This window comes from Triticum dicoccoides, chromosome 7B, assembly GCF_002162155.2.
Source record: "Triticum dicoccoides isolate Atlit2015 ecotype Zavitan chromosome 7B, WEW_v2.0, whole genome shotgun sequence".
Lineage (NCBI taxonomy): Eukaryota > Viridiplantae > Streptophyta > Magnoliopsida > Poales > Poaceae > Triticum > Triticum dicoccoides.
In genome coordinates, this window is record NC_041393.1 from 656,579,641 (window position 1) to 656,589,565 (window position 9,925).

General features: G+C 43.7%; 2 long non-coding RNA genes across 2 annotated transcripts; both read left to right on the forward strand.

Moving 5' to 3' along the window:
• Window positions 1-94: 94 nt before the first annotated feature.
• LOC119335954 lies at window positions 95-1,983 on the forward strand. Its single transcript, XR_005162140.1, has 4 exons — window positions 95-209; window positions 1,056-1,148; window positions 1,407-1,529; window positions 1,617-1,983. It is a non-coding gene; the product is annotated as an uncharacterized LOC119335954 (long non-coding RNA).
• A 3,442-nt stretch (window positions 1,984-5,425) lies between these two features.
• LOC119341749 lies at window positions 5,426-6,741 on the forward strand. The gene is made up of 3 exons (XR_005165267.1): window positions 5,426-5,598; window positions 6,056-6,130; window positions 6,220-6,741. It is a non-coding gene; the product is annotated as an uncharacterized LOC119341749 (long non-coding RNA).
• Window positions 6,742-9,925: the final 3,184 nt, after the last annotated feature.

Genomic DNA, 9,925 nt, shown 5'->3' on the forward strand with positions numbered 1-9,925 from the left:
CCCGCCTCGCACCGCCGTCGTCCGTCCCCGCCCGCCCCGCATCGCCGCCGGCCGTCCCCGGCCAGCCTCATCCCCGCACCGGCCCGGTCGTCCCCGCCCCCTTCCCGGCCCCGTCGTCCACACCCCCTTTCCGCCCCGCAGCTGCTGGTGAGGTGGCCGTGGCCGCGGCTCCGGCGGTCCGGCGCCCCCTTGCCGGCCCTCTGCTACTGGTGAGCACCGGCTCCGGCGGTCCGGCGTCCTCTGCTGCTGATTTTTTCCTTTTTTTTAGCTTTTTACCTGCTGTTAGTGCTTGGATAATGAGTCAATTTAATATATACCTACTGTTAGTGCTTGGATATATACATATTGTTAGTTTTTTTTTAGTTTTTTACCTACTGTTAGTTCTTGGATATATAATAAGTCAATTTGGTGCTTCGATATATATACTGTTAGTGCTTGGATATTTTACCTTGTTCTTCCTGAATGTCGAATGCAAGGAATAGCACTACAGCAGCTTTAGTTTTTCATCACGAAAAAGTAAATGAAAGTTTCATAGCGAAATATGGTGTGGTGTGTGCACATGAGAAGGGACTAGAGAGCATTGGCAAGACCCAAATTTTACTCGTTCTTTCTCTAGGCGGGGATGAGCGACACGATGAAAAGCTTATGCATTTGCATTGCAGATCGATTTGGACCTCATATTAGTCACAGTAGTTTACTTGCTTGGAGTTTTCATTATGGCTGTCTCCCAATGTACAAATGTACCGAGTTTGATTACCATGTTAAGATTACTTATATAATATATAATGATATGTATACTTCCACGGCGATGAAATGATATATGTACTTTTGGCACGGTGGATTAGCATTCTTTGTTGTGTCGCATCTTCGTGATGAGTGGTTTTTTGTTCATGATGGTCTTGCTACAATATAATGATGAAATATTTTTTGACACTTCATGGTCTTGCTAAAAAATCTATGAATGCATCTAGTAAATAAATCTATGAAGGCATTGGTCCGTGATCTAAGCTTTTGACACTTGATGATCTAAGTTTTTTTGTCGGTAAAATTTACAGGCTTTCTGGTGTTGCATATCTTTGGAGTCATAGTCGTCGAAGGCATTGGTCTGTGATTTCGTTGTCGTTTGACTACTTCGTCTACAGTCGAGGGTGAGCTACGAATCCATCTTAATAATCATGTCACTAGATTTTCTTTTCTCGTCAAGTCGCGTAACCTAGGCGTCTCCCGTCCGAAATGGTTGCATCGATAAATATGCATGCAATTGCATATTTATCACCGCAGCCTTTTAGCATTTCATGAGGACAACTCTCGCATGATGGCGGTTAGTTTGGCCCTTTTCATTTCACTACTATTTTGCACTTGCATTTCTTCTAACATTCTTGTTTGCTTGGTCAATTAACATGCAGCACATTGTTGAGTGCATGGCGGTCGGCAGGGTTCCTCAATTGCAACCAGCACCATCTCCTCCACCACAACCAGTGCTGCTTGCTTTTGAGGAGTTTCTGGCACAGAACCCTGGCCCCTCGTCGGTTAGTACATCCCAAACTATTCACCCAAAGCATACTGTTTATTCAACACAATCATATATCCTCTTAACATGTCTTTTCAACATCTAGGGAACCGGTGGATCTACCATTGGTGGTGGTGCTGGTCTTGGCATCACTCCCGAGTCACGGAGCCCGATCACTCTGATCCATGGAGGCGGTGATGGTCTTGGCGGTAGCGCTGCCGCTAGCAGTGATGACCTGGGCTTCGGCGGACTTGGCGGTGGTGGTGGATGTCCTGGCGCTTAAGCCTTTGGGTGACGGTGGTGGTGATCATAAACTTGTGTTCTTTAGATGACTTGTGGTCTTTTATGGTCTTTTGCATGACTTGTGGTCTTTTATGGTCTTTTAGATGACTTGTGTGCTTCTTTAGATGCTTATGTTTGTGATGATGGTTATGTTTGTCATGATACTTATATTGTTGTGATGGTGTTTGTTGTGAGGATGATACTTATATATGTTGTGTATGTCTATTTCATCATATATATATGCTGTGAATTTGAATTGAAATCAAACAGAAAAAAGGAAAAAAAACAGACGGAAACTATGCCTACGGCTTAGCCGTAGGCATAGGGCTACCACGAGGTATCAGAGGACGCCACGTTGAGCCTATGCCTACAGTTAGGCCGTCGGCATATATCTAAAACTATGCCTACAGCTAAGCCGTCGGCATAGCCTGGCACCTATGCCTACAGCATAGCCGTAGGCATAGTTTTAGATATATGCCGACGACCAAGCTGTAGGCATAGCCCTGCCCACGGAGCTAGTAGACGTCGCCACGTGGCTGGGCTATGCCTATGGCGTAGCCGTCGGCATAGATTTGAAACTACGCCTACGACTAAGCCGTCGGCATAGCCCTGCCACGTGGCAGGGCTATGCCTGCGACCTAGCCGTAGGCATAGTTTCAAATCTATGCCGACGGCTACGCCGTAGGCATAGACCTGCCACATGGCGTCTCCTCTATGGGCAGCACTTGACGGCGGCGCCGGCAGCCACCGTTTGTGTGGAACTTTGCCGACGGCCCTGGCCGTCGGCATAGATGTACGAACACCGTCGGCGTATCATATATGCTGACGGCTTTTCTATGCCGACGGCATCCCGAGATACGCCGACACATATTATGCCGACGGCCCTATGCCTACGGGGGCCGTCGGCATAGGCCTATCCCGACGGGAATAAGGGCTATGCCTACGGCCTGGGCCGTAGGCATAGGGGTTTATTGTGGTAGTGTTGTACATGCAGAATCAGGTAATCATATCATACTTCATTGACAAATGATAATTCATTCTGTTGACCAGCTGCTTTGTTCTAACTTTTGAAGTTGTCAATTGTTTTTCTGTGTATGCTGTTTTCCAGTCATGGAAAAAAAGGCCAAGGAATGGCTGGCGTCGTAAACATCGACATCCTAATATCAGATGTCTTGATATTCATCTGAAGACAATAGTATTGGAATCTTATCAGGGCACTGCATCTGAAGTTAACTTCTCCACATTCTTTATACAGAACGCGAAAGAGCTAGAGTCAATGACGTTTCAGGTTAAAACCATTGATGACGAGTTCATTGCGAAAGAGCAGAGATTACTTCAGGTGGAGAAAAAGGCTTCAAGAGGTGCTCAGTTTCACTTTACGGCTGATAGATGTCTCCGGAATATTTCAGATATTATCCATGTCCGTGATTTGGATCTAACTGATCCCTTTGTACGTCGAAGCTGATACTGGGCTCGATGCCTTCAAGAGTTGTCCATGGCTGTTTCATTTTTTGTTTTGTCTTCTCGTGTTTGCTTTAGGTTTTATTATCATGGAACCTTATGACATTTACACATGTTATATGTGTCGTCAATTTTATGATATTTGTGGCAAAATGTAGAGTTTCAGAAGCTCAAATGGCACAGCTGTGTGCATCATCTCGCTGAAGATTTTAACTGATTAATACTACTATTTTCCTGTAGTCTCTGTGACAGGACTGAATAACATTGTTACTGTGGTCCATAGATTCGTGCCATCATTTGTACTATTATTTTTGGATGTCAGTGAAATTGGTGAGCTTTGAATGGGAACGGGAGGTGTGTAGACTAGTACCTGACTAGAGAATATTAGTAGCAGATGGATTTGAGGTTATAATTCTTGTGTCCATAATTTTGCTTGCTAATCTTGGCATCCACTGCCTTGTTGTGTCTGGGAGTATATTCATGGGTATGCTTTCATATCGCCCGATAATTTGTGCGAGCTTTATGCTGCTTTTTTATTACTAGTAAGCGTGCACGTGCAACGCACGTTTTTTAATTATAATATAAGAGCATTTACAATCGGAGTTAGCAAATCCGACTCCTAAATGCCCGCAGATATACCTGTCAGTATCCAGGCATGACCGTTTTGAGCCCATATTTGTCCGTCCATGCAATCATACTTATTGTCTCCTTTTACTCCCCCTATTTCTTTTTTATTACTCGGCATATAAGATTTTTCTAAAGTCAAACTTCATAAAATTTGACCAATTTTATAAAAAGTAATATTACTATCTCCAATCCATATTACTTGTCTCAGATTTGTCTTGATACATACACATTAGATGCCTTGTGAGATTAATTTTCATATTGTATTACTTTAGTATTATATATATTGACGTATTTATGTATTAATTTGATCAAACTCTACGAAGTTTGACATCAAACAAATCACATGTGCAGAGTAAAACGAACCAAAGGGTATGTCTGGTCACTTGCATGGGTGGAGATGAAGAGAGAAAAAAATAAAAAAATAAAAAATAAAAAAGGTGGTTCAGGGTGGGCCATGTCCTACGTGACGGATTGACCAGGCCCGTCCACAAACGTTTTAGGAGAATTCGAGGAGGCCGGCTGTAGATGCTCCAACACATGTCTTTTAAAATTTATTTATTTTAAATCAAGTTTATTTTTATTTAGTTTTTCCACCTAAATAGGGTATCATGGGCCTAACGTATAAGCATGTGAGTGCAATGTATGATTTACACACACGACAATCTTTAAAATTGACAAAGCATGGAAATATATTACTCCCTCCGTTTTTAAATACTTGTCTTTCTAGAGATTTTAACAAATGGCTACATACGAAGCAAAATGAGTGAATCTACACTCTAAAATATGTCTATATACATCCGTATGTGGTAATCCATTTGAAATCTCTAAAAAAACAAATATTTAGGAACGGAGGGAGTATTATTTGTTTCAAAATATACAATTCAGTCCTAGTTTGAAGCAACAATTAAAAAAAATTAAGCAACACTATACATTATTTATTCTCTGATAAAGGTCCACCTCTTTATGCGCATGGCATAGATATTGTTTGTCCCTTCACTGTCAATGAACTTCAAAATATGTACCAAAATCGCTTCCGTGGATCCATGTCAGTAATATATATTTCCTATAGCTTCATCCTTATCAGACATATTTTATTCAACATAAAAATTATTCAAAAAACTTAATAATATTAAATTAAAATTTTAATGTCAATGGGTTCTTTATTTGATTATTTGATTCACAACCTAAGCACACCCTGACGGCCTGACTTCATAAAAAGATGACACCACTGACAAACACACACACAAACATACCCGTGGCCACACACACCACTGACACACTCTCATCTTCCTGCCTCTCTACCTCTCTCTCTCTCTCTCTCGCACGGACACACTACAAGCAGCGCCACCGCCCTCCTGCCGCCGGCGCAGGGACCCTCCCCCTCCCTTGCTGCGTGCTGCTTCGGCAGGGACTGCCCCTCCCCTGCCTCCTCAGTCCCCACGGCTGTCGAGACGGACGCCCTTCCCTTCCCTATCCACCTCCGTTGGTGGAGTCGCAGAGTTTGCCTCCACCAGATCCTCTGTCGCGGACTCGTCGTGAGCGCTGGAGGGCTCTACAACGCCTACCTCCTCCCGCGGGACAAGACGCAGAATCGGAGCGAGCGCCTGGGAGGACGCCCTGCTCCGATGGGTTGGGCGTGTCGCGAGCTTCGCCGTGTGGCCAAGTACGGCGTGCTCCAGAGTGGATGGTCGACGCCCTCCCCACCTCGCCCGTGACTGGTATTTCGTCATCCACCCTTTGCTCGGTTCGGCTCTGTCCGACGCTGCCTGCGCCTTGAGGCCGCCGCCCTAGCCACAGCCCCACGCCTCGCTCCACGGCCGCCACAAGCCCATGCCTTGGCTGCTTTAGCTATTCTGCATAAGTGTGATCTAATAATCAGAAATGTTTTCATGTAATCAATTGCTCATGCAATTCTATAGGCTGTGGAAACTGCTCTTTTACACTGGTATGAATTGCAGTCTTAAGCTGGAGCTTATTTGTAGTTTATTCACAATGAGTTGGTACATACTATATCTATATAATGCCATACCAATAAGGCATATTTGATTAGTCTTGTTTGGTCTGAACATTCTACATAATATCTCTAGTTCTTTAATGCGGAAATGACATACCAATGAGTACTTGTAATTCTGGATGCTATAGCTAATTCTGGATTGTTGTATATCTGAACAATAGGTTTAGCTCTGACAGAAACAGCTATGGGACAGGTACAACATGAAGTTGGGTTCTAGTCTTTTAGCTACAGTGCAGGTACATCTTCCTTGCTTAGTCTAATTGTGATTCTCAAATATTCCTTGTTGCTAATTTTTTTGTGAAATCTTCTTGTGCATTATGTGAAGGGAAGCAAGCTTGGATTCACTGAATGATGTGTACACACCAAGTGCACCTCGCTTTCATAATAGCAAGCAACCCCATTCTGAGGTATGTTCTCTTCGCTTGCAGCCTTTTTAAGAGTATAAGTGGTGTTTATCAATGTGTTGTCTCAGAAAAGCGCTTTCTCCAGCGCTTGATAATTGTAGCTCTATATGCTTGTGTTGCAAACAGCATAAGCAACTGGACAACCATTTGGTTCATAAACTCAAACCATTGAACTTAAAAACATCACCTTCCGTGGCTGTTGTGTATCGTAGTTGGGTCAAAGCAAATTGCGCAGTGGGCTTCTCCGTAGTGTGAATTTGTTAGAAAGAATTGAACATATATACACAAACTGAAAGAAATATCAAAATCTAAGCACCTGTATGCCTCGCAATGGATCACAACAAAAAAACGTAGACACTGATTAATCCATCCTAAAAATATCTGAACTATATCGGAAAACATGTAGTTGCTGATTTACGAAACCATCATTTTCCAAACAGGGTCTCACAATATAGGAAAAAACCGTTTAGAATTCGCTTGGATGCTTATAGCTGGATTATACACAGCAGACAGAGTTGTTCATTAATTCCTATTACAATTCTTCGTGCCAACAGTACAACCTACAGCAATACATCATATAACTATGTCTGAAACTTGACACCATACAATGTGGATTAAGGAATTAAACAGACACAAATACATTCATACTTTACTCTTTAACCGCGTCTAGAAGTACTCAATCCAATGCTGGGTTAAAAATGCTTCCTAATCCACTACCTCAATCCAGTGTAGGATTAAAATGAAATCTCAAACATAATCCCCTAAACAACAAAATACACATGTGAATTATATTCTCATGTGATAGTTAAGTCCATCTAATTGAACAAACAAAACCATAGAGGTACTCGGATATAGTGATCAATGCAGTTGAGGTGCCCATACATGCACACATACTCTCGATTTTAGAAAGTCTGATGAATTGCTACATAAATAGGCAAAATGATTTGTCGTTCATTGTCATAGAGATTTCGTAGTCCGTTCATTCAAATGGCCTAAAAGTAACATAAAAATGTGGTAATCCATTGGCACAAATGAACAACATACAGTACTCTCAAGTGTGCAATACAATACCAATTGGCAGGCCAACATTCAGAGAAGCATGTACTAAACTTAGGTTGTCGAAATTCAGAGAAGCATGTACTGGATTTAGCAAGTAGAAATTCAGAGAAGCATGAGTGAAGGAGGCCGAGTGTACCTTTTCCTGGATGTTGTCTACCTTTTCTGCTCAGGGTCTTGTTGATCCAGAACTTGTTGACTATCTTACTTCCATGCTACAAAAGATAGGCATCTCCTAAATTATGTTGCTAATTCTTTCGTTTACCCAAGTTGGGTGTCAGTCCTCCCAGTTATGTGCTTACTTATGTAACAGAACAGATTAGAGAAATGTTCAGTACCATGCATTCAGTTTCATGGAAAGCACATAAACTCTATATTATATATAGGCCATTATATTTAATTATTTATTTTTACTCGGTATATTAAGAAATAGGAGCACAATTGTAGTCATGGTATTTTTGTTACTCTTTGTATTTCTGAATTTTGACCGAAATCTGCCATGAGAATCGGCCGAACTTTGACAGATGTCCATCATTTTGGTCATTATTAATTTTGTTGTCGCAAGTGCAAATTCTTCTGATTATGACACTCTTAATAATTGAAGGGGAGAGTTGGTGTTCATGAAACCAGATTGATTTGCTTGGTACAGAGTATGAGCATTGTTTCCCGTGAGCTAGCTTCCTATGCCCAGCTGGTGGCTTAATGTTAAGGGAAAGAAAAATCTGATCAAAGTTTGTACCTGATCAAAGTTCGTTGGCTTGGTGGTGAGGGCCTCAATGTGGCGACGGCGGCAGCCTGCGCTCGCATCAAAGGGTCAGCAGAGGAGATCTGTAGGTGGCCACGGCGCCCCGCGCTCACGTCCGTGGAGCAGCAGAGGTGGAGCGGACGGTGGCGCCGGAGATCCTCGCCGGCATCCATGGGGCAGCAGAGGAGAGCGGAAAGTGGCAACGGCGGCCTGTGCTCGTGTCCTTGGGGCTGTAGAGGAGGAGCGGACGGCGGCGAGTGAGTTCCGTGTTCGCGTCCGTTGGGTAGCAGAAGAGGAGAGAACCGCGTCGACGTCGATTAGCGCTCGCGTGCATGGGGCAGCAGCTAGCAGAGGAGGAGCGGCGGTCGGGTGGCGGCCTGGCGAGGATCTGCGCTCGCGTCCGTGCGGCAGCAAAGGAGGAGAGAACTTGGGAGGGCAGAGAGAAAATTACGGGATTGAAATCCTCTATCCCCGCTGATTGAGGACGAAGGGGTGCGCTGGGCAGTCTGCTCCGGCAGAACTTTTCATCTGGATCGTTCATTTGTGTGGCAAACCCTTGATGCAATATAGACTGTTAGACGTGATTTACTTGGATTGATCGAACGCCTCTGGTAATCCTGTGTATACTTTGTGGTGTGTCTATAGAAGAATTTATGTTCGCTTTTTTAATAGTAGTATAGATGATTTCAAGTTCCAGCCTTACTTATACTTGGAAGTTGCATTGTATTTCTATTCTGCATGCCACAGTTATTTGGGATTTTTGTCAGGCTAATAACTTTGGTAATTGCGTTTCTTTGGATAGTAGTTAATGTACCTGTTTTTCACTTGTCCAGCGGCAAGATTTGAATGACGTCTGATGTGCTCAGTGCACGCCAAATATTTGAAAGTGTGGCAAGATTTGAATGCCGTTTGATGTGTCCAGTCTCCAGTGCACGCCAAATATTTTAAAGTGTGGATGGTTCAGTTGAAAAAAGCCGGCCATGTGGCTAGAAGTAGTGATCCAGTACGCCGAACTTCATGCAATGATGCAAGGTACGGGCCTTGCCATCCAACATTCGAACTGCCCCGTGCTGGTACAGTAAGCGTTGCCGTGCTTGACCTTGGGTGCCTTGTCTGCATATGGCCAGTTAGTCTTGGAGATTATACACTTAGCTGGTATTAGGGAGTTTTTACCTCAGCAACTTTGTCGCTCTTAAAATATAGTTGCCGATCGTTTGGTGAAGTATAGCCGAACAGAGCGACTGACCGCCGTTTGGCTACGCGCAGTTTCACCTTGTATCGAGGATTTGTGGCCTCACGACTATAGCTCTATGAATTTGCAATAAAACTCCCTTTACCCCTGCAAAAAAAGAAGAAGTAGTGATCCAGAGCATGTAGGAAGCAAGGCGGAGTGCTCCGGATCAGTAACGATCTCGCGGCCCTCGTCCACGCCCCGAGCGGAGCTGGTACGTTTCCTCCGCCGCCACCAACACCAGTTCGCGGGACCTGTCTCCCCTCCCCTTCAACTCCAGGCATGTCCGAGACCCCCTTTGGTCTTTCTTCAGCCGGGGATTACCTCGCCGACACTCTGCTTCCAATCGCTGCGGAGCTTAGATGCAGATTTTGCGAGTTGCACAACTCAAAATACTAGTACTACATCTGTCTCAAAATATAAAACATTTTTGCAGTTCGAACTTACTATAGATGATTGCAGCACAAGGCCCAAGTAATTGATCCCGATATGTAGTCAGTGACGTACTAACAGAATCTAGAAATGTAACTTAGAGCATGCTGAGAACAAATACAATAGGCTGATGTAGGCGGGCTGTAAGCTTTTAAATATTATA